Source organism: Azolla caroliniana, unplaced genomic scaffold (assembly GCF_043228905.1).
Source record: "Azolla caroliniana isolate FFs.n. ecotype wild unplaced genomic scaffold, voAzoCaro1.0.p SCAF_17, whole genome shotgun sequence".
In the NCBI taxonomy this organism is placed as follows: domain Eukaryota; kingdom Viridiplantae; phylum Streptophyta; class Polypodiopsida; order Salviniales; family Salviniaceae; genus Azolla; species Azolla caroliniana.
Genome location: NW_028230452.1, coordinates 3,817,961 through 3,843,241, shown reverse-complemented (window position 1 = coordinate 3,843,241; position 25,281 = coordinate 3,817,961).

Sequence of the window (25,281 nt, the reverse complement as noted above, 5' to 3'; positions counted from 1 at the left end):
AAACTCCTCATTTGCATTCTAGTGTGGCACCATGTTGTATATTTGCCATTTGTAACATATCTTCAACCATCTTAGAATACATGGGCGTTTGCTTAAGGTTCATGCTCAAGTGCGGTTGTTATTATCTTCAATGGCCTTCTCACAATCAAACCTATGCATACATTTGAGGTCAATACATAAAGCCCTATGATCGGATTCCTATATCCATTCATCAATTAAGAATTTATGTATACGATCCAAAATGCCTTTGGAAAGTAGCACATGGTCAATCACACTATTTTCATTGTGTTTTCTACATGTAAACCCATTCTTGTTGGGCCATAAGGAAACAATGTTTGCAATAAGCAATCTGGTACTAATGCACATTTGTAGGAGTAACTTCCCAAACTAGACTAGATCTTTTTCTTCGATAGAAGAGTGGTTATACATTTGTATATCCTCTTACATCCTTGAGATATATGGCATGAAATATTGTTGTGCATCAAGTTGGAAACTTCTTGTATGGGCATTCATGTCACCAAAGATAGTAACTTCCCTGTTGGATTTGAAATAAGCAATATCATCTTTTAGATTGGCAAAAGGTTTATCTTAATCCACACAAGCATAAAAGTTAGAATGTTAATGAGGAATGTAACATCCAACCACAAAAGTGGGCAAATCATTAGGTGTTTCTATTTAGAACCATATCTAACATTTATGTTCAACATTTTTTATGATCGACACATATTTCTCTATTTCCTTCTTAATCAAACATGCCACCCCTCCTTGTCCTCTTTGTAGTCTTTGATTTTTCGTCCATATCAAAGAGTGAAAGTAATAGTTTCCGAAACCTTGAATCCTTTGAGTATCATGATCCCATGTTTTAACAAGAAGACTGGTGTGATATCTAAGTCATCAATGAACTCCTCTATGTGAAATCCCGAATTCCATGGGTATCCATTGCAATTCCAAAAGCATAGTCGTAAAGGTCATGGATTAGTCCCATAGGTCATGTGTTCTTATTTGCCTACATTTCCGTTTTTAAGCACATTCTTAATCTTAAGGTCCTGTGTTCTTATTTGCCTACATTTCCATTTTTAAGCACATTCTTAATCTTATTTTTCAATTATTCTTCATATGCTTTAAGACAAGCATTCTGTTGTGAAATAGTACGATCTTCACTCACAAAGCATTGCAAACCTTTGAGGTATACCCAACTATTTTCAAGTATGATCCTGTTGAGGTTAGGACCATAAGTAGATGAGAAAGATAGACTAAAATGTATAAAACAAAACACAAAATATAGAAAGAATACACAGTACACCAAGTTTACGTAGAAAACCCTAAAACAAGAAAAAACCACGGGGCAACAGATCTTCACGATAATCAAAGATACAAGAGGAAATCAGATTACAATGACTCTTATGAACAGAGTATCACCACTTAGGGTTTGATGAAAAATCACTCACTCTCTCTTGCCTCTCCCTACTCTCTGTTACTTTCTTTCAGCTCTACGCTTTTTTGCAGCTCCATGCTATCACCACCATAAAAGTTTGCCCTAGCTCCCCATATTTATAGATGGGAATAAGTTATTATTAGATATTAATAATAATAGTTGTTAATCAACCGACTGGTCAATTCGACTGTCCGACCCACAAGTCGACAGTCTAGTTGATCCGACTAGCCGACTCCTATATCGATTATCCAATCAATCCGACTAGCAGACTTTATCATCGACCATCCGGTTGGCCCGACTAGTCCACCTAGTCTTTCACGTGGACCATTCATCCAATACACTCGACTCTCCATTTCCTCTAGTCAATCGACTACCAAGTTGACTCTCTGGTCGATCCGATCGACCATCCTAAATTCGGTTTGTCGACTCCTCCAATTCGATTGCTGACTTCTTCCATTAGGAGGGACAAAACTGTTTTCTTTCGACAAACTCTGAGTCTGTCCATAGGTAGGACTTTCATGAGCATGTCGGATCCATTATCATCAGTATGGATCTTCTCAAGAGTAAACACTCCCTCATCCACCTACTCTCATAACCAATGATACCTTCTCTGTATATGCTTGGTCTGGGAGTGGTAAGCAATGTTCTTGGCTAGATGTATGGCACTTTGATTATCATAGTGGAGTAGGAATTTTTCTTGTTTCATTCCTAATTCATGAGGTGCCTTTCAAATATCAGAGTATCCATTTCATAGTTGCCCAGTGTTCTCTTCCTGGATTACTCATATGTCAGCTTATTGTTCTGAGCGCAAATGGTATATTTGGTCTTGTACAAACCATAGCATACATCAAACTACCGATGGTCGAGGCATATGGCACTTTCCTCATCTCAGCCTTGTCCTTTTCATTTTTCAGACATTGTCAAGCATTCAACTTGCAATTTGTCAGCAATGTAGACCCTACTGGTTTTGCTCTCGACATGTTAAATCTTTCTAGAACTTTAGTTACATACTTCTCTTGTGACAACCATAACACATTCTTAGTTCTCTCTCGAACTATGTGCATCCCTAGGATTTTTTTGATTGGTCCAAGATCTTTCATGGCAAACGACTTGCCTAGTGCTTTCTTCAAGCTCACAATCTTGGGTGTCTTGTCTGACCACTAACATGTCATCCACATATAGCAAGAGAATCAAGAAGTCGCCTTCATTGTACCTTTTGACAAACACACAATGATAAGCTTGTGTCTTTTGGAACCCATGTTCCAACATGAAGGATTCGAACTTCTTATACCATTGTCTTGGAGCTTGCTTTGGACCATACAAGCTCTTCCTCAGTCGACAGACCAGATTCTCTTTTCCTTTCTCCACAAAACCTTCGGATTGCTGCATATAGATCTCTTCGTCTAATTCTCCATGCAAGAATGTTGTTTTGACATCCAATTTCTCTATTTCCAAATCCATGTTGGCAGCAATGGATGTCATCTTTATGACTAGTGCAAAGATCTCATCGAAGTCGACCCCCTTCTTTTGTTGAAATCCCTTTACTACAAATCGGACCTTGTATCTGGGTGAGCTTCCATCCTCCCTATTTTTCAGCTTGAAGACCCACTTGTTTCTCGGCTCTCTTACCTTTCGGTAGCTCCAGCAAGTCATAAGTGTAATTCTCATGCAAGGAGTCCATTTCATCTTGCATTGCACTCTTCCATCTCTCCTTGTCCTCATCTGCCATGGCTTCTTCGTAACATTCTGGCTCATCTTCATCAGTCAATAGAACATATTAACTAGAGTATCGAGAGGGTGCTCTCCTTTGTCTGAGTGGATATCTTCCACCTCCCATGGTCGACTCAGGTTCGGATGTATCTGTCGACTCTTCACTCAACTCGGGTTCATACATGTCAACCGGTTTCCGAAGTTCGCCCGACTCCAACTCGTATGCCTCAATCAATCTCTGTACGTCAACCGACTCCAACTCATATGTATTAGTCAGTTGATCCAAGTCGACTAATTCAGATTCGGTGGTTTCGACAAGCTGTCTCCTAGCAATCGATTGTGTAGAGTCAACTAGTCCTAAGTCCAATGTACTGGGAGTCGACTGGGAAGACGATTCTGACTTTTGTTGTTTCCAATCTTCAATGGTCTTGTCTTCCAAGAACACAATGTCCCAACTCCTCACTACTTTCTTGTTGAGTAGATCCCACAGTCTGTATCCGAATTCATCCTCTAGATACCCGAGAAATATGCATGGTTTCGACTTGTTGTCGAGTTTCAACCTCAGATCCTTAGCAACATGCATATATGACAAGCATCTGAACGCTTTCAAATGTTGATAGGACACATCTTTGTAAAAAGTAACGTGCGGAAGCAAGTATGAAGACCGAACAGAAGGAAGGAAACTCAAGTTCAATGGAGAGCTTGAGCTTACGCAGTATACTCGGGAGAGACAGAGAGAGAAAGCACAAAAAACTATATTCAACAATAATACTCAATCTATACATAAGACGTGCTCAGTGAGCACTTTTATACAAGTCCTAGAAGGACTGACCGAAGTACTGACAGTACTTCAATGCTCATCAAGAGCTCCTACACTAACTCCCAAATATATTCCTCACGGAATATCTTTCCTAACGGCCTCCCGGTTTATGCACTCGGCCTAACCGATCGGTCCCAACCGATCCGGTCCTCGGCTTCTTCAGCCGATCCGGCCGATGTTGAGCTTGTCTCTCAACACTCCCCCTCAAGCTCAACTTAAGGCTCTTCGGGATCTTCACAGCACCGGTTCCTCCTGGCTTCTCGCCTCGCTCGCGCTCCTCGACCTGTTCGACTTCGCACGCTTTGACCCTTCCGGTCGGCTTGTCTGCTCATGTGGCCCTCATCAGCTCTTCTGTTGTTGCGGTGTTAACGCTTCTTCTGCTGCCTTTTCTTCCGCTTGGACCTTAATTGATTCAGCGTATCTGAATCAAACATCCGAACCGACTCGGCTACCTCCGATCGGTCTTCGCTCTCGTCCGAGTTGGTTGTCTCCAACTCGTCTTCGATCTTCTCGCCCTCGATGGCGTCATCCTCCTCATGCGTGGTTGGATTCGGCTCTCTCCTTCGGTTGCTCCCCTTCTGTCCACTTCCGAACTTTTCCGCGGGTCCGCCCTCGGCTTCTTCAGCCGATCCGTTGTCGAACTTGTCAACCGACTCGGTGTTGCGGTGTCCGCTCCTTTCCTGTTGCCTTGCTTGGTCGTTCGGGGCTGTTCTCCCCCTCAAGTTCGGCACGTCAAGGTGACGCAACCCGAGCGCACCTGAGAATTGCCGCAACTTGTCCAGACCAAGAGGCTTGGTGAAGATGTCGGCAGTCTGCCGATCCGTCGGAACGTACTGAAGTTCGACTTCACCGGAAAGGACACGCTCACGGACGAAATGGTAGTGCACCTCAATGTGCTTGGTCCGTGCGTGGAAGACGGGGTTTTTCGCGAGTTGGATGCTGCTGAGGTTGTCGTAGTAGATCGTCGTTGGATCGGTCACCTCCTCTTGCAGGTCCTTAAGTAGCCGCTTCAACCATATGGCTTCGCATGTCGCGACAGCCGCTCCTCAGTACTCAGCTTCGGTGCTCGACAGAGCAACTGTCGGCTGCTTCTTACTACACCACGCGATCGCGGCACTCTCGAGGGAGAACGCGTATCTGGACGTGGATCGGCGATCGGCGGCATTGCCAGCCCAATCAGCATCGGTGTAGCCGACTAACCGCGTGGCTGCACCGGTCCGATATAGCAGTCCCCGGTCCTTAGTGTCGTTGACATACCGAAGTATGCGTTGCGCACACTGAAGGTGCTCCTTGGTAGGTCGCGCCATGAACTGACTGATCACCCCGACCGGATAACTGAGGTCGGGTCGGGTGATGGTCAAGTATATAAGGCTTCCGACAATTTTTCGGAACCTCGTCGGGTCGCATACCTTTCTCGTATCGGGACGAAGCTTGACGGCTCTGTCCAAAGGAGTTGAGACGGACTTACAATCGGCCATCCCGAATTTGAAGAGCATACTCAGCACGTAATGACGTTGGCTGATCAATATGCCTTCGAGGGTACGGATCACTTCGATCCCGAGGAAGTAATGAAGGTCCCCCAGATCCTTCATGTCGAACGATGCCGCAAGCTGGAGCTTCACGCGGTCGATTTCACCTAGGTCGGCGCCGGTGATGACCAAGTCATCAACATATAGTAAAATACTAACCGGTCCGAGTCGACCTTTCCGGATGAACAGGGAAGAGTCCGATTTTGACGTGACGAAGCCCATCCGACGCAGTTGTTGCGTGATCTTCGCGTTCCAGGCACGCGGGGCTTGCTTCAGTCCGTAAAGGGACTTCTTCAGTCGGCATACTGCCGGGGAATTCGTTCCGGAGTGACATCCGGGGGGCTGTACCATGTACACTTGTTCCTCAAGGTCACCTTGCAGGAACGCATTCTTTACATCCATCTGATGTAAGTGCCACCCCTTCACCGCAGCTACTGTGAGCAAAACACGGACGATCGTCATTTTCGTGACCGACACAAACATCTCATCGTAGTCGATGCCGTGTTTCTGCGCGTAGCCCTTTGCCACTAGCCGAGCCTTGTACCGGTTGACCGAGCCATCGGTGTTGTACTTGACCTTGTACACCCACCTACACCCGATCGGTTTTACCCCCTTCGGTGCGTCAACCAGGTCCCAGGTCTCGTTCTCCGCCAATGCGTGCATCTCTTCCTCCATCGCGGCGCGCCAATTCGCGTCCTTCGCCGCTTCTGCGTAGCTCTCCGGCTCACGCACTTCCGTTACATGGGTCATGTACGCATAATGATGCGCCATGTACTCGTTGTATCCGAACCGCAAAACAGGATTCTTCTGGCAGGTAGATCGGCGTAATCTCACATTAGCCGATGTCGAGGCCTTCTCGGTCGACGCGGTCTTCATCTTTAAAGACCCGTCACCGGTTCCCTCGGAGTCGGACTCGCGTCGGTCTGACTCATTCCTATCCGTGCCGGAATCTGACACCTTCTTCTTCCCTTTTTCTTTGCGCGTAAGCCGTCTCCTCGGCTTCCTACGCGGGGAATGCACGACCGAGTCTCCACTACTCGCTAGCTCTTCATCGGACTGGTCATACTGACCCAGTCGTCCAATCGGTCCACTTAACTGGAGTGAAATCGGACTCTCTTCGCAGGTCTTGATTTCGGGCTCATCCGGAGGCATCTCGGCCTCGCTGACCTCATCGTCAGAACTCGGGTTGGAGTCTAGGTTCGTAGTCGGGGGCAGGTACCAGGACGCGGACTCGTCAAACACCACGTCGCGATTGACACACGCTTGTTTGGTGCGAGGGTTATAGCACTTATAACCCTTCTGCTCGTCCGAGTAACCGACCAAGATGCACTTCTCGGCCTTTGCGTCCAACTTCCTCCTTTTCTCCTTCGGTACATGCACATACGCAATGCTACCGAACACCCTCAAGTGTCGCAAGTTCGGCTTCGTTCCGAAATACAGGTCGTGCGCCGACACTTTGTCTCCAATCCGGTTCTGGATGTATACCGCGTTCCTTACCGCCTCGGCCCAGTAGAACTTGGGCAAGCTCTTCTCTTCCAGCATTGCCTGTGCCGCTTCCACAATCGACCGATTCTTTCTCTTGGCCACGCCGTTATGCTCCGGTGTGTATCTACAACTGAATTCGCGGCGAATTCCCATTTCGTTGAATTGACCTGAAAAGTACTATTTCCCGCCATCCGACCGCAGGCACTTGATCTTTCGTCCCGTTTCGGTTTCCACGAACCCTTTGAGGTCCCGGAAACAGTCGAAGACTTCGCTCTTCCTCTCAATGAGGTAGATCCACGTGTGCCTCGTGTGGTCGTCGATGAAGGAGACGAAATATCGGCTCCCGCTGTCGTGCCTTTCGGCTCCGGATCGTTGCGTGAGTTGGGACAAAAATATAATTTCCACATAGTGTGCAACCTACACTACGACACCGCCAAGACAAACATTTTGTGCCGGCCCCCACACATCGGAGTGTATAAGGTCGAGTTTGTTCCGGCTCCGGTTTCGCTCATTGGGGAAGGGAAGTCGATGTTGCTTCCCGAGCTGGCAGGCTTCACAAATTTGTGCCTTTCGGCCACTAAATTTGGGCAATCCGAACACTACCTGTTTCGATTGCAGATCTTGAAGCTGTTGGTGGTTGACGTGGCCTATCCGCTTGTGCCACAAGTCGATGTCCGACTCCGTCTTTTGTCCCTTCGCGAACATTGCGGTGCCGCCGTCAGTGGAGTCGAGGATGAACATCCTCCTGTCTCTGCGCCCTTGCGCAATCACACGGCCTTCTTCCTCAATGAAGCACCCGAGGTGTGTAAACCGAACCTCCATCCCTTGGTCGACGATCTGTCCGACCAAGACCAAGTTTTTCGTGATTGTCGGAACGTGCAGCACGTTCATGAGTTTCCCTTTCTGCCCGACATGGCTAAGGGGAACTTCTCCGACATTCGCGATCGGATGCGGAGTGTCGTCTCCTGTTGCGACTACTCCAGGTTGTCTCGGTTTTTCAAGGTACGAGAACCACTCCTTATGGCTCGTCATGTGGTTTGACGCGCCGGAGTCTACGTACCACACCTCGTCCGATCTCGGGGTGGTCTGCTTCATTGAGTTTGCTTCGTGTCTCGTGACGAAGGCAGTCCCTTCTCCGGCTCTCCTGGAGTCTTCGGCGTAGTGCGATCGCTGGCGATTTCCCTTGTCGGTATGTTTGGAGCCGTTCCCGGAACCAGTTCTCTCTGAATCGGCGCGCTTCTTCCAGCACTCACTTTCCTTGTGGCCTTTCTTGCCACAGTACCAGCACTCCGCGATGGACTTCCCTTGCCGGTTCTCATCGCTTCGACTCCCCCTGTTTCCGGAGGGTCTGGAGTTGCTGTCGGCATCACTTTGGTGCCTTCTTTCTTGATCTTGTCGGCCGCCTCCATTGCATGCCGACTCGCCTCGTCCTCCACGTCCACGGGGCCTATCTCCCTCCGTGTACAACATTCTGATGTCGGTGTGCGTGCTTGTAGACGCACCCGCGTGGTTCTCCTCTACCAGGAGCATCGACTGTAAGTCGAAAAAGGACGGCGTATTCTCCCGGGTACACACAGCCGTTCGGAACGCTCCGAACTTCGATGCCAAACCTCCGAGACAGATCTGGACCATCTCGCTCTCCTCGATGTTCACCTCTATGGAGGCGAGGGAGTCGCAGATATCCTTGATCTTCGAGGTATAGTCCGCCACCGACAAGTCGCGTTGTCGTAGGTTGCTCAACTCCTGTCGGAGCTGAAGCTTCCTGGCTGTGGTGCTCGCGGCGAAGATCTTCTTCAGATTTTCCCACGCACCCTTCCGCGTCTTTGCATCCCAAACATAGCTCAATAGTTGTTCGCCCACACACGACGCGAAGCAGTATAATACCCTGCTCGTCGATTGCTCCCACGACGGAAAGTCTCTGTGTGTCGATTCGGGTGCCGCGTCATTAGCTCCTTCGACATAACTCCAGTAGCCGTGGCCGAGCAGGTACTGGTGCATCTTGTAGGACCAAGACGCGTAGTTGGTTCTGTCGAGCTTCTCTGTTGGAAGCGAGCTCGCCATGCCTTTATCCATCGTTCTTCTTGTTCTTCTTCGTCAAGCTGTGTTGGTTGCAGAGAGGTTCTCAACCCTCGCGCTCTGATACCATATAAAAAGTAACGTGCGGAAGCAAGTATGAAGACCGAACAGAAGGAAGGAAACTCAGGTTCAATGGAGAGCTTGAGCTTACGCAGTATACTCGGGAGAGACAGAGAGAGAAAGCACAAAAAACTATATTCAACAATAATACTCAATCTGTACATAAGACGTGCTCAGTGAGCACTTTTATACAAGTCCTAGAAGGACTGACCGAAGTACTGACAGTACTTCAATGCTCATCAAGAGCTCCTACACTAACTCCCAAATATATTCCTCACGGAATATCTTTCCTAACGGCCTCCCGGTTTATGCACTCGGCCTAACCGATCGGTCCCAACCGATCCGGTCCTCGGCTTCTTCAACCGATCCGGCCGATGTTGAGCTTGTCTCTCAACAATCTTTACTTGTCTATACCTGTTGTGGGACATCGCCTTTCAGGGGCACTAAGGGAGATCTATTAATCAGATCTAGATTGTTGTCCGCATAACTTCAGCCCAAATATGACTTTGGAAGCTTTGCATGTGACAACATGCTCCTCACTTTTTGCATTATTGTTCGATTCATCCTCTCTCCAACAACATTCTATTCGGGGGTCTTAGGCACTATATATTCGAGTCTTATGCCTTGTGTCTTGCAATACTCCTCAAACTATCCTTTGTACTCGCCACTATTGTTGGTCCGAACATCCTTCAACTTTCTTCCAGATTCTCTTTCAGCTCTAGCCTGAAATTCCTTAAAAACCGACATCACTTGGTCCTTTGACTTTAGTACAAAAGCCCACAACTTTCTACTGCAATCGTCAATGAATGTTACAAAATATTGTCCACCGCGTTGTGATGGAGCATCCACGTAACATACATCAATGTGGGCAAGTTCTAGAGAACATTCTCTTCTTCTTTGTGGACTTTAGTTAAATGCAGCTCTGTTTTGTTTTCCGACTAGGCAGTCGACACATTTCTCCAAGTGCACCCATTTTACTTCCAGAAGAAGTTTCTTATCGGCCAGAATATGCATGCCTCTCTCGCTCATGTGACCAAGCCTCTTATGTCACAACTCACTGTCTGAATCGGCAACCATATTTGCTTCATCCTTGCACAACTTGGCATGCATCACATATAGTGTGCCTTGTTTCTGTCCTCGAGCCACTATGAGACTTCCTTTACAGAACTTCCACATACCACTTTGAAAACTACCATTGTAGCCTTCATTGTCCAATCTTCCAATCAATATTAGATTCAGTCTGATATCGGGCACATGTTGAACATCACTTAGGATTAGTCTACAACTAGTCGATGTTGTCAGACATACACTTCCGATGTCGGCTATCTTGCATGCTCCATTATCTCCCATCTTTATACAACCATAGTCACTGGTTGTGTAAGATGAAAAACATTCTCTCGAGGGAGTTAAATGGAATGATGCACCGGAGTCTATCACCCAAGTGCACTCTTCATTTGCAAGGTTTACACTCACTTGCTCGCAAATGAACATAAGCTCTTCTTCACTTATAGCCACGGTTAAAGTGCCCTTCTCCTCAAAAATCTTTTTGGGTTCAACATCGTTTAAAGTGAGATTTCCTCTGGACTTGGACCTGGCATGAGACTTGTCTCTCTTTTGTGGACTTCTTTGCTTGATTCTTCCTCTACCGGTGTCGCGAAGTTTCGCGCGTGCATGTAAAAGGGCGGGACCACGGGGGTCTCGGACTAGGGAAGAAGGGAAGCCGAGATGACGATTCCGAACGCGTTCCGGAAGCAACCGAACGAGAGAGAGAAAGAGAGAGCAAGAGAGAGAAAACACGCTTGACACCGACTCACACACACACACACACACACACACACACCACGCAGACCCTACTCACGCCCTTATGTACAGAAACAGAGGTAAGAGGACGCCAAAACACCCACACAGACACCGATACGCAGAACCCTCCACACATATATTACAAGATTAAGATACAATACTGGCATCAAGCCTGACCTAAGTAGCTCAGGTTGCAATAGTTGTCTACTGCCAAGCCACCGGTCAGGGAGTTCTCAGGCTTGTTGCGCCGAGCGGGGCCTTGCACAGGGGACGGGGCAGCAAACAGAAACACTAGAAGTCCCGGCTCGATACACAGAACGACGAAGAGGAAGAGGAAGAGATGATGTCTCTTGATCCAACGGTATACCCTACGAATGCAAAAATGGGCAACCCTTCATAAGTGACCCCTCCCTTCCTTTTATAGCCCAAGGAGGGAGGGACCTTACAATGTGGGATAAAATTTCCCCTCTTATTTCTATACACCATTTCCTAGTATACGTGTGCACATGTTGCACACCACCGACTTGCCCTTTCCACCCCGGTTTTCACCTATGGACGAAAATCTTCACGACATCAGAATGTTGTGCCACATTTGCCTCCGACTGGGATAGGACACCCTTGTCCTTCCGTCTTGTCTCTCGTTTTGGATGCTTGTCTTTACCACTTGTAAAGACAAGTTTTCTTCATGGCACGAGGCACTGAGAGACACCACCAGGTTCTCCTAACTATCCGGAAAAGTACACAACAACAACAGAACCTGTAGAGCATCGTCTAGGGGAAACTTGGTTGTCGCAAGCTAATTTACTAACCCCATCAAGGTGTTGTTGTGTACTACTATGCTTTCTCCATCTCTATACTTTAGTCTTACTATCTTTCTCATCAGAGAGGCTTTGTTGAAGGCGTTTTTCCTCTTGTACAACCTTGACAGTTTATGCCACATTTCATAGGCGTTTGTGTCGTTAGCCACATCTTGTAGCACACTCACGTCAACACAATTTCTAATGGTGGCGACCACCTTCCTGTTTAGGAGTTTCCACTCAGACTCCAATACCCCTGTGGGTATTTCACTTCTATTTATGGCTTCATACAAATCTTTGACCATCAGAAGATCTCCCATCTTGATCTTCCAGTCTGAGTAGTTGTGTGAGTTCAGGACTATCATTCCTAGAAAACTGCTCATACCTCCTTCCATCTTGCACCTAAAAGCTCTAATACCCGTTTGTTGAGGTCAGAACCGTAGGCAGACGAGAAAGATAGACTGAATGTACAAAACAAAACACAAAATATAGAAAGAATACACAGTACACCAGGTTTACTTGGAAAACCCTAAAATAGGAAAATGCCACGAGCCAACTATCAGAGATACAAGAGGAAAATCAGATTACAATGACTCTTATGAACAGAGTATCACCGCTTAGGGTTTGATGAAAAATCACTCACTCTCTCTTGTCGCTCCCTACACTCTGTTACTTTCTTTCAGCTCTACATTTTTCTGCAATTGTACACTATCACCACCATAAAAGTTTGCCGTAGTTCCCCATATTTATAAATGGGAATAAGTTATTATTAGACATTAATAATAATAGCCCTTAATCAACTGACTGGTCGACTCGACTGTCGGACCCACAAGTCAACAGTCTAGTCAATCCGACTAGCCGACTCCTATATTGATTATCCAATCGATCCGACTAACAGACTTTCTCATCAACCATCCGGTCGGCTCGACTAGTTCACCTGGTCTTTCACTTGGATCATTCATCCAATACAGTCGACTCTCCATTTCCTCTAGTTAGTCGACTCTCTGGTCGATCTAATCGACCATCTTGAATTCGACTTGTTGACTCCTCCAATTCGATTGCCAACTTCTTCCATTAGGAGGGACAAAACCCTAATAGATCCTTTGTTACCCGGCCGACAAAGAAGTTAAAGACCAGAATGTGAAAGGGATTGTTATTCGGAATCTATTTTTATTAAGTAGAATAGTGGGACGTGAACAGACGGACCGGAATTAGTATGCCGATCCGAATCCGGACCGGTTCCGAACAGGTGCCGGTTGGCACCGTTTTGTACTCAGCACCGGTGACCTATATAAAGGCCCGGTTACAATGTAAACTTTGACGGATAATTAATAGAGCTTCTTGTTTTATCTTTAAGGGTTGATTACCGTTCTGTACTAATTGTTCTATCTTACGCATGTATCGAATTTAATGCCATATTGCTAAGTAGCCAATAAAGTCTAATTAATCGTTGTGTCTTAAGTTATCTCGTCGTAACACCCCTTTGGTGAAGTGTCTTCCGTAGACACCCTCTGTCAGGCCATTGTTCGGCCCTAAGGATTAACACAGTTTTTGGCGACCACGATTCCTGCACAATCGCAGCGAACATCGTCGGGAATGGATGACTAGACCAACGAACGACCCCGTTACGAAGCGAGCAAGAAGACCTTCTGAACGGCTAAGGAAGCGAGAGGCTTTCCAGCAAGCGGCAGAAGAAATCAGAGCGGATCGCTCATTTTCCAAGGTGATTCGGAGAGTGGCCAAGGAGTCACTTTGGTTACCACAAAACGACTACCCGGACGAAGGAAGCAGCCTAAGCAGCCTTCGGGAAGCGGAATCCCTTCTCCAGGCATTGGCAGCGGGCGAAGGCGAATCCGAAGCATTTTCGGCTTTTGAATCGGATTCGGAAGGGGAATACAACGCACATACGAACTACCGCAGTAGTAACGACGCCCCAAATGAACCGGAGGACGAGGAGTCGGATACCTTGCCAACACCGGAACCAAAATTGACAAGGCTGGAACTGTCGGGAACTCAAGGCTCCTTATGCACAATGCTCGGCCACAACCGAGCTTAGAATCATACACAGAAAACAGGAAACGAAAAAAAAACACGACACAAAGGAGAGAAAAGGTGCACAGGATGTTTACGTGGAAAACCCAAACTAAAGGGAAAAACCACAGGCTGCTAACTATCACTATGTTGGAATATACAAAACAGTGAGTTCATCGAGGCAACGACCTCGTGCTCACGATCTTCGCCACAGGCGGTGGTTACAACAGAGGCAGCGACCTCTTTCTCTCTCTCTCTCTCTCTCTCTGTACACTGTTACGTGCTGTGATCTCACGTAGACAAGAAATAATAATAACAACAGTTCCTAAAAGTTTGCCCTAAGTCATATTTATACTAATATGACTTTTCGGCTATTTACAAATATAGCCTCGATGGACTCTCAGAAACATATTTACGAATATGTCTCTTCATCTGGTTCATACCGGGTCTGCACCATCCGACTCTCCGTAGCCGGGTACTCCTCATCCGGTTTCATCAGCACTATTCTTCTCCATTCCCATCCGGAGGGACCTGTCTCCCAACAAACTCCCCCTTCACTCCAGCATGGGGTGTCTTACCAGTCCGATCCTCTTCCGGCATGCGTCTAGCTTGTCGGGTGTTAGCACTTTGGTAGCATATCTGACCTGTTCTCAGCCGTGTGGATCTTCATCAGTGCGAACTCCTGGTCATCTACTCTTTCCCGGATCCAGTGATACCTCCGTTGGATATGCTTCGTCCAGGAATGGTAGGCCGCATTCTTAGCAAGGTGGATGGCACTTTGACTGTCGCAATAGAGTCGGTATTCCTCTTGCCGGATACCGAGCTCTCCGATGAAGTCCTTCACCCATAATATTTCCTTGCCAGCTTCCACAACCGCCATGTACTCCGCCTCTGTGGTTGACAATGCAACCATCTTCTGCAGCCTCGACTGCCACGAAACAGCTCCCCCTGCATATGTCATTACATACCCGGATGTAGATCGGCTGGTATCCACATCAGCCGACATGTCCGAATCGGTAAAACCGTCAAGTTGAGGTTTCCCGGAGCCGAATCGGAGACACATGTTTGAAGTGCCCTTCAAATACCAGAGTATCCATTTGACCGCGTTCCAGTGCTCCTTGTCGGGATTGCTCATGAACCGGCTCACCACTCCGACTGCGTATCCTATATCCGGTCGGGTACACACCATTGCGTACATCAAGCTCCCGACGACATAGGCATATGGAATCTTCATCATATCCGCCTTCTTTGCTTTCGTCTTCGGGCTCTGCTTACTGGATAGCCTGCAGTTTGCCGAAAGTGTGATCCGACCGGTTTCGCTTCTGACATGTTGAACCGGTGAAGCACCTTTGTCACGTACTTCTCCTGTGACAACCATAATTGCTTCTTTGACCGGTCCCGAATGATGTGCATCCCCAGCATCTGTCTTGCCGGACCCAAGTCTTTCATTGAGAAGGTCCGGTTGAGAGCCTTCTTCAGCATTCGTATTTTGACTTGGTCACGTCCGACGATCAACATGTCATCCACGTACAGAAGGAGTATCAGGAAGTCGCCTCCTTCAAACTTCTTCACAAACACGCAGTGATCAGCCTGCGTCTTGTGGTACCCTTGATCGGTCATGAAGGAGTCAAACTTCCGGTACCATTGCCGGGGGGCCTGCTTCAACCCGTAGAGGCTCTTCTTCAACCGGCATACCAGATGCTCCTTCCCTTTCTCCACAAATCCCTCCGGTTGCTGCATGTAGATCTCCTCTTGGAGGTCGCCGTGAAGGAATGTCGTCTTCACGTCTAACTGTTCTACCTCGAGGTCCATGCTTGCCGCTATACTCAGCACCGTCCGGATGGAGGTCATTTTTACTACCGGGGCAAATATCTCGTCGAAGTCCACGCCCTTCTTCTGCTGGAACCCCTTCACCACGATCCTGGGTTTGTATCTCGGGGGGTTGCCGGCATCTCCCGGTGTCGTGAAGAAAACCGCCCACAAGAGGAATCGGAGGAACAAGGCGTGGGAAACGGCTCTACACACACACGCGCGCCAAGAAGTACCTAAGGACGAAGTTGGTACATACGAGGATCCTAGGTGGGTAGATTCGGTTGGTATGCAGTTAATGCCAAACGGCCTCTTGACGGGCTATAAAAGGAAGAGGAAGAATAGAAGTGGGGCATCTCCCGCGGAGAGGACGAAGTGCTGCCGAACCGATTTCAGAGCTTCTCTCTCACTCCTGCTCTCTCTGTCTTCTGCTCCATCGCGCACCTGTGCAGGTTTCGAGGAGGCTTGCGCTGTTCCGTGGAACGCCCCGAGTGCGTCCTGCAGCACCTCCGACCTGTTTTCCCTTTCTGTGCGTCGCGACATACAGGGGTCGGCAGCTGTTCGCCGCCCTGTTCGTTTTCGTTAGTATCTATTTTGTGCCCCACCGTGGGTTGTAATACTTTAGTCTGTTATTTTCTTGCATTCATAAGTACATATCTCTCGTTGTTGCGTCCATCTGCGTCGGCGTTTATTTGTGATCTCTGTTTGTTGGGCCGTGTCCCTGTGCAATCGTCGGTCCGGCGCAATCGGATCTTCGGTTCTGTGTAACCGGGTCTCTCTCTCTTACCCCTCTCTCTCTTGCTCTTCGGTTCGAGACCCCCGTGGTCCCTCCTCCTTTCTACACGCAAGGGCGTAGTAACCCCGACATCTTGGTGAACCCGACGTGAAAGAGGCGGCAGAAGAGTAGGAAATGAAGGGGGCGGATCTTGCAGAGGCCATGGCTTCGGCCGTGGATCGGATAGTAAGCGCGCGCGAGGGCACCGGCGCCCTCGATAGAGCTATTGAGGCGGTCGTCGGAACGATCGGTCGATTCACCGGAAAAGATGCCACGAAGTACCTGGCGTCCTACGGTGCGGAAATGTTAATGCGCGACATTCCGGAAGACAGGCGTCTGGCCGGTTTTCCCCGAGTGGCGATGCCGAGCATCCACGCGGAGGTGCTCGAGGTGCGGGCGGAGAGCCGTACCTGGGAGGAGTTCGAAGGTCGGCTCCTGGAAAAATACGGACTGGACGACGCGCTCCGGCTTTCGAAGCGAAGCTTCATGGAGTGGGTGGAGTCTCCCGGGAAAGGAAGGAATGCGTCGGCACTCCTCCGGGAGTTCGAGGAGAACTTCGCGCGCCTTTCGGCGCTTGACAGGATGGTCCTGGATACAAGCCGGGTCCTGCTGTTCGTCAAATCGGTTGACGAGAGGGATCGGAGTCACGTGGGCGCCCTGCTAGAAACCGAAGATGGGCTGACAGCCGACTGGGCGGCGGTCAAGAGAGCCTGCGGCCGTTTCGACAAACGGCGAGAATGGGAGGATGACAGAGCAACCGGGTCGGGCTCAGTCGCGGCGAGGAAACTCGAGCCGGCGCAGCCGGTGCGAAGGGAAGAGACTCGGGAGTGGCTGGAATCCGGTTCGGCTCCGACCGGCGTGATCGGAGGCTCGACTGGAGGAGCTGCGTTGGAGGAACTGACGAGGGCGATAAAAGACCTCCAAATCGCACAAGCCCGCAGAGAAGGCGGAGGACCTGCTCGTGACCGACGGCCGGCGGCAGGGAACAGGTGCATGTGGTGCGACGGGGTCGGCCACATCCGAAAAGACTGCGGCGATTTCGCAGAGGCGCTGAGGAACCGGGTGGTGTACCTATGGGAAGGTCGGGTTCACGCCAACGACACGAGAAGGGCCCTAAACCGAAACGACGGGCGAGGCGGAATGAAGAGGTTGATGGAAGAGGCGGCGGCCCGACATGCGGAAACCGTCCACTACTCGGCGTCGGCCGGCATTCGAGTCGGGGGCGGCGAGGCCCGAAAGGAAAGCAAAGCCGGATTCTGGCCGACGATGCTAGAAGGCCTTGCCGGTGCAGGGCTTAAAAGGGAGGAATCGGACCGTGCGGAGAAACGGGTACGGGAGATGACCGGGTGGAGCGACCCGGTCGAGGAAAAGACGGGCTTCGTGGAAGCCGCTTGCCGGAACTACGAGGCTCTGGTAGAAGAGAAGCGGGTGGGGAAACCCGGGACGACCGGGCCCTCACAACGATACGAGACCCGGTCCGGGCCACGACGGGACGAAGCCGGCGGGGCCGGTACGCAAGATAAACCCTAGAAGGGCGGATACCGTCTGGGGACGGAGATAGAAAGAACCACGGACTTACGAAAGGTCCTGGAGGAACGGATCCTCGACAGCAAGGTGGAGCTGTCGCTACGGGAGGTGCTGGGAATCGCCAAGAAGGAGTTCCACGACTCCATCGTGGACTTGGTGAAACGGAAGAGGCTGTCAACGGAGACAGAACCGGAAAGACCGGTGGAAGTGCGGACGACGCACCTGGACGACATGGCGCTGGAAGACGAGTGGGCGGAGAGCCACTATTCGCGGCCACACTGGGCCCGAGCGACCACGGAAACCCCGGTAAAGATCGGCGATGTCCAGGAACCGGTAGTAGCTTTGGTGGACCACGGATCGGAAATCAACCTGATGTCCATGGACTTCTATAAGAAGGGCAAATGGCCGATCAACACCAAGCACGGGTGGAGGATAAGGGCGGCGACGCGCGCCACCGAGGAACTTCACGGGGCCTGCACGAATGTACGGGTCAAGATCGGCGATGTCGAGATAGACCAGCACTTCTTCGTGCAGGAGTCGTCATCGCACCCCGTCATACTGGGAGAGCCGTACATCACGGCGGCTCGAATGGAGACCAAGGTGCTGGACAACGGTTCGGCCTATGCGCGGGTCAAGAGCCAGGACGGGCGCCATTCGGTCCAGTTTTTGACGGTTAGGCCGAACCACGAGCGTAACCGCAACTCCCTCGGTTCCGATAACCGAGAGGATTTTTAGAGAGGGCTGCCAAGGCGTGGGGCCGCGACAGTCCGGACACCCCGGGGAAACCCCACACCTGTACGATAAAACCGAAGAAACCTTGTACCATGGGTAGGGAATTTTTGTTCTCCGACAGCGGAGCGTGTAAGATAGTCGGCATCGGCGGCCGAGAGAAGACAAAGGCGGAGGGGAGACTTCGAGCGTGCGGAATTCTCGGCCCGGACGAGGAAATCAGCGGAGCCGTGGAGGCGGTCTCATTCGACGACACCTTGGGAATGCTGGGAAAGGTAGTCGAAGAAGGCCTTAACGAAGACCGGACGATACCGGTGTGTTCCGAGGAGATGTACGAAGTCATCGCGGACTTCGGTCGAGGGCTCGAGTCAGTTCGGACGGCCCACGTAAGCACCAAGTACAAGACTGTGGACCGGAAGGTAAGGCCAGTCGCGGCACCCTTACCGGAGGACAGCGCGTCGAGAATCAAAGGGGTTGCATCGGACCCTAGTCTACGAGATCCGGCCTGCATAGGGCACACCTTCACCGACGAGACGCTCCGAGAGCTCAAAATAGGTGGGGGCGGGTTCCTACTGCCGGCGGAGGAAGACCGGTTTCGGAGAATGCTCGGAAGGCACGGGAAAGCCTTCGCATTCTCGCCGGAGGAAATCGGGTGCGTTGACCCGACGATCGTGGAGCCGATGGTGATATTCACGGTACCGCATGTACCATGGAATCTCAAGCCAATCCCGGTTCCGAGAGCTCACATCCCGAAGTTGATGGAGCTGCTGAGGCAGAAAGTTGATATGGGAATTCTCGAGCCGTCGAGCGCCCCATATTCAAATCGATGGTTTACCGTACCGAAGAAAAACGGTTCGTTGCGCTTCATCCAGGACCTGCAGCCGGTCAATCGAGTGACCATTCGGAACGCAGGGATCGGACCGACCATAGACGAGTTCGCGGAGGCCTTCGCCGGAAGGTCAATTTACTCGGTCGGGGATCTATACTCAGGGTACGACCAGTTCCAGCTAGCCGTGGAGAGCAGAGACATTACGACGATGCGAACTCCCCTCGGCCTAGTTCGGATGTGTACACTGCCGCAAGGAGGGACCAACTCGGTGGCCCACATGGTGAATGCGATGAACAAGGTTCTGAGGGACTGTATCCCGGACATCACCATGCCGTTTCTGGACGACATCCCGATCAAGGGATGCCCGGTGGAGAAAAAGGACGAGACGATCGGGCCGGACGGATGCCGGCGATTCGTGGCGACGCACATCGACGACTGCGAGAAGGTGCTGCAAAGGCTAGAGGATGCGAGACTCACCTTCTCCGGGGAGAAGTCGGCCTTCGGGCAGTCAGAAATCATGGTGGTCGGACACCTGTGCGGACCATATGGCCGGAAACCGTCTCCGACAAAGGTAGAAGCCATCTCCGCGATGAAGCCCGACTGCAGCTCGGTCACGGAAGTACGGAGATTCCTGGGGGCATGCGCGTTCTACCATATATGGATCCCGCATTACGCACACGTCGCGGAGCCACTCTACGGGTTGCTGAAAAAGGGGCGAAGGTTCGAATGGCTAGACGAGCACGCGGAATCGGTCCGGAAGCTGAAAGAGGCCCTTGCAGCGGCACCGGCACTCCGGAAGGCGGTATACGGGAAGGGTACCCCGGTATTCATAACGGTGGATACCAGTCCGACCGGGATCGGATGGGTCGTGAACCAGGAAGACGAGGACGGCAATCGGTTTCCGATCCGATTCGGCGCGAAAGTCCTCAGTGAACGGCAGCGAGGATACGCCCAGGTTAAACGCGAACTCTGGGGTATTGTTTCGGCGGTTAAGGCCGACAAAGACTACCTGATAGGGACGGAAGTGATCATCGAGACGGATTGCCTGCCGATTCTCGGTATGGTTTCCGGATGCGCGACTCCGGACCTGGCGATGCTCAGGTGGATAGCGTACATCAAGTCCCTGGACCCGGAAATACGACACATTTCCGGGAAAGACAACGCCATGGCCGACATGCTTTCGAGGGCGAGGTTCGACGACGAGGGCGGCATGGTTTCGGAAGACGAAGAAGTCGGCGTGGATTTCTTCGGGGCGGCATACATAACGACCGACGGGGTGAGCACTCCGGCGCTTAACGAGTTCGACGCGAGCAAGTACGACGGGGAGTGGCTGCAGATCGGCGGGTTTTTGAAGACAATGACGCCCGATGCGTCATGGACGAAGGACGAGGCCAACCGGATCCGGAAGAAAGCATATCGATTCTTTCTCCGAGATGGGCATCTATGGAAGCACCCGAAGAAGAGGGACGGCGTCCCGCTCCGGGTGGTGGCGATGAAGGAAGTACAGGAGGAGCTACTGGCGGCCTACCACGACAGCCCTTGGGCTGGACACCGTGGAACGTGGGCGACGTTTGAGAAGCTGAAGGGGAAGTACTGGTGGCCGGGATTGTACCGGGACGTGCATCGGTTCGTGTCAACTTGCGAGAGTTGTCAGATGCACTCGATAGTCCGACACCGGGACGGGCTTCACCCTACGTACCCTCCGACTATCCACTTCAAATGGATGGTAGATCTGGTGACGATGCCGATGGGGGTAGGACAGATGCGGTATCTGGTCCTAGCGCGGGAAGACCTGACGAACCAGGTGGAAGGCCGAGCCCTTCAGAACAAGACGACCGCGGCCGTGTGTCGGTTCCTAGTCGAGGACGTGATATGCCGGTACGGGTGCGTCGGGAAGATCGTGGCTGACCGAGGGGAGTTGGACGCCGAAGAGGCCGCGGAGCTGTTCGACCGGCTTGGAGTCAAGCTCTCGCTCACCACTGCGTACAATCCGGAGGCGAATGGAAAGGTGGAGCGCGGACACGGACCGATCGTCAAGGCGTTGATTCGGGCATGCGGAGGTCGAGTCGGTAACTGGCCCCGGCTGCTACCTTATGCTTTGTGGGCAGACCGGACCACGCACAGTTCGGTAACCGGGTACATGCCGACGGAGCTCATGTTCGGCCAGAAGCCGATCATGCCGATTGAACGGACGATCTCCTCGTGGGCAACGGTCGACTGGAGGGTCGAGATGAGCCGGGAGGAGTTGTTGGCCGCACGTATACGACAGCTCGAGCGGAGACCGGAGGACGTGGCACTGGCTACGGAGAAGCTCCGGGTGGCGAGGACAAAGAACAAAGCCCGGTTCGACCGAACGCACCGGCTACGACCGAAGAAAATCGACGAAGGTGACTGGGTGCTCGTCTACGACAGCAGCCTCGACAACCAGCACCGAGCAACGCGGAAGTTCGCACGGAGATGGTTCGGGCCGTACACGGTACAGAGCGCCAACGACAACGGGACGTATCATCTGGCGGAGCTCGACGGTACGAGAATAGCGATACCCGTGGCCGGGAAGAGGATCAAAGCTTTCAAGAAGCGGCACGACGACGAACCCGACCCGATTCTCCTGGACAGCAGCGACGACCGATCCGAGGCCGAGGAAGGGCCGGCAGGCGAAGAGTAGAGGCGGGCCGGTTTTCTCCGTGCCAACTTAATTTGGTGCATGCCGGTGGATGCGCGGTTAGGTGGGGGCGGATGTCGTGAAGAAAACCGCCCACAAGAGGAATCGGAGGAACAAGGCGTGGGAAACGGCTCTACACACACACGCGCGCCAAGAAGTACCTAAGGACGAAGTTGGTACATACGAGGATCCTAGGTGGGTAGATTCGGTTGGTATGCAATTAATGCCAAACGGCCTCTTGACGGGCTATAAAAGGAAGAGGAAGAATAGAAGTGGGGCATCTCCCGCGGAGAGGACGAAGTGCTGCCGAACCGATTTCGGAGCTTCTCTCTCACTCCTGCTCTCTCTGTCTTCTGCTCCATCGCGCACCTGTGCAGGTTTCGAGGAGGCTTGCGCTGTTCCGTGGAACGCCCCGAGTGCGTCCTGCAGCACCTCCGACCTGTTTTCCCTTTCTGTGCGTCGCGACATACAGGGGTCGGCAGCTGTTCGCCGCCCTGTTCGTTTTCGTTAGTATCTATTTTGTGCCCCACCGTGGGTTGTAATACTTTAGTCTGTTATTTTCTTGCATTCATAAGTACATATCTCTCGTTGTTGCGTCCATCTGCGTCGGCGTTTATTTGTGATCTCTGTTTGTTGGGCCGTGTCCCTGTGCAATCGTCGGTCCGGCGCAATCGGATCTTCGGTTCTGTGTAACCGGGTCTCTCTCTCTTACCCCTCTCTCTCTTGCTCTTCGGTTCGAGACCCCCGTGGTCCCTCCTCCTTTCTACACGCAAGGGCGTAGTAACCCCGACACCGGTTTCAACTTGTACACCCATTTGTTTCGGAGTGCCCGCTTTCCTTTCGGCAGCTCCACCAATTCGTACGTATGGTTCTCATGCAGGGAATCCATCTCATCCTACATGGCACTTAACCATTTTCGGCTGTGGGTGTCTTCCTTCGCTTCTTCGAAGCTTTCCGGCTCCCCCTCATCGGTCAGCAGAACATGCTCTGCATCCGGAAATCTCCGGGGGGGCCTTCTCTCTCTGAGAGGATATCTCCGTCTCTGGGCTTCGGTGACTGGCTCATCCATCTGCTCTTCATCCGAATCCGATTCGGGGTCTTGGCCGGTTCCGGTTTCAGCTTCCTCTACTTCTTCTTCAGCCTGTTCGGTATCCTCACTGTAACCGGTTGGTCCCTCGAGTGCTAACCGGTCTCTTGCCAGTTGGGTCTGCTCATCGTAGAGTCGATCCTTACTGGTTGACTCGGAGTTCATTATCTTCTTCTCCGACTCCCAGTCGGCGAGCGTCTTGTTCTCCATGAAGATAATATCTCGACTCCGGAATACCTTCTTGTCGACCAGGTCCCACACTCGGTAGCCGAACTCATCGTCACCGTAACCGAGGAATATGCATGGCCGGGTCTTTGGATCCAACATTCCTCTCCGGTCCTTAGCTACATGCACGTACGCGAGACACCCGAACACCTTCAGATGCCGATAGGATACTTCCTTACCGGTCCAGACTCTCTTTGGCGTGTCTCCGTCCAAGGGTACTGAGGGTGATCTGTTTATCACGTATGTCGCTGTCGACAGTGCCTCAACCCAAAACTTCTTGGGTAGTCTTGCATGCGCTAGCATACTCCGGACCCTCTCCATTATGGTCCGGTTCATCCTCTCGGCCAGTCTGTTTAGTTCCGGCGTCTTCAGCACGGTAAATTCGAGCCGAATTCCCTTCGAGCGGCAGTGCTCCTCGAACTGCCCCCGGTATTCTCCTCCGTTAACTGCTCGAGCCGCCTTCAGCTTCCGGCCGGTTTCTCTTTCCACTCTCGCGTGGAGCTCTTTGAAGACGGATAACACCTGATCCTTTGTCTTCAACGGTGTGGGCCACAGCTTCCGGCTGTGGTCATCTATGAACGTCACGAAGTACTGCGCTCCGGCATGTGACTTCGTGTCTACTTGACACACATCCGTATGCACCAACTCCAGTGGTGCATTACGTCTCATCGGTGGCCTTGGTCAGAAGGAGGTCCGGTTCTACTTACCGGCCAGACAATCAGTGCACTTCTCTAAGTGCACATTCTTCACTGGAATGAGGTTGTCGTCTGCAAGCCTCTTCATCCCCTTCTCGCTCATATGACACAGCCTCTTGTGCCACAGCTTACCAGCAGTGTCAGATGCCACGTTCACTTCTTCCGGGCATAACCGGGCATTCATCAGGTACAGTGTGTTTACCTTCCGGGCTCGAGCCACAATCAAGCTTCCTTTGTTGAACTTCATGACACCGTTCCGGATGCTACCCGTGTAGCCCTCATCATCTAGCCGACCGGCTGATATCAGGTTCAGTCGAACCTCCGGAACGTGTCGGACATCCCTCAACAGCAACTTGCATCCGATTGGTGTCGACAGCCACACGTCTCCTATGCCGACAATTTGGCATGTACCTTCATTCCCCATCCGGACACAGTCGTGATCACCGGCTGAGTAGGATGAGAAGCATTTCCGGTCCGGGGTAAGATGGAACGACGCTCCGGAGTCTACCACCCAAGTCATCTCGTCGCCGCAAGGTTTATCTCACTCTCCTTGGTGATGAGCATCAACTCTTCTTCACTTGCCGCTGTCGTGAAAATCCGTCACTACGCGCGGATCGTGAGGCGGAACTGCCGGGGTTCTGGACCAGAAGGATTTAGAGTCGATACAAGCTTTGGCGAGAAAGTACTTAAGATAGATTGGGAAAGAGAGAAGTTGAGATTACACGATTGATTTGAAAACGAATTTCTTCCTCTTAATTTTCATAAAAAATACCGTGTTTTTTCTCCTCCCCCTTCCCTCTTTTATAGATGCTCTCATGCATATGATGCATGTGAGGGTACAAGACATGCATAAATTGCACGTTTGCCATTTGGCGCTTATGTATTACATGTGGTGCATGATAACCATGTCACTCATTTTAGTTCTCATGTATGAGAATTTACATGTAAAAGTACAATGATAGAAATATAATTTCAACTAAATAGCATGGCTTAATGGTAAGCCATTTGACTCTTAACTTGGAGGTGCAAGGTTCGAATCCTTACTTGCCCTCCTTGTATATGTAAATATGTATATATATTTATATATTTATTTATCTAGTCGCCGGATGCCGTCGCCGGAAACCGGTGCCGCCGCCGGATGCCATCGGTTACCGGTGCCTCGCCGGATGCCGCCGGATCATCGACTCCATCGCCGGTCCG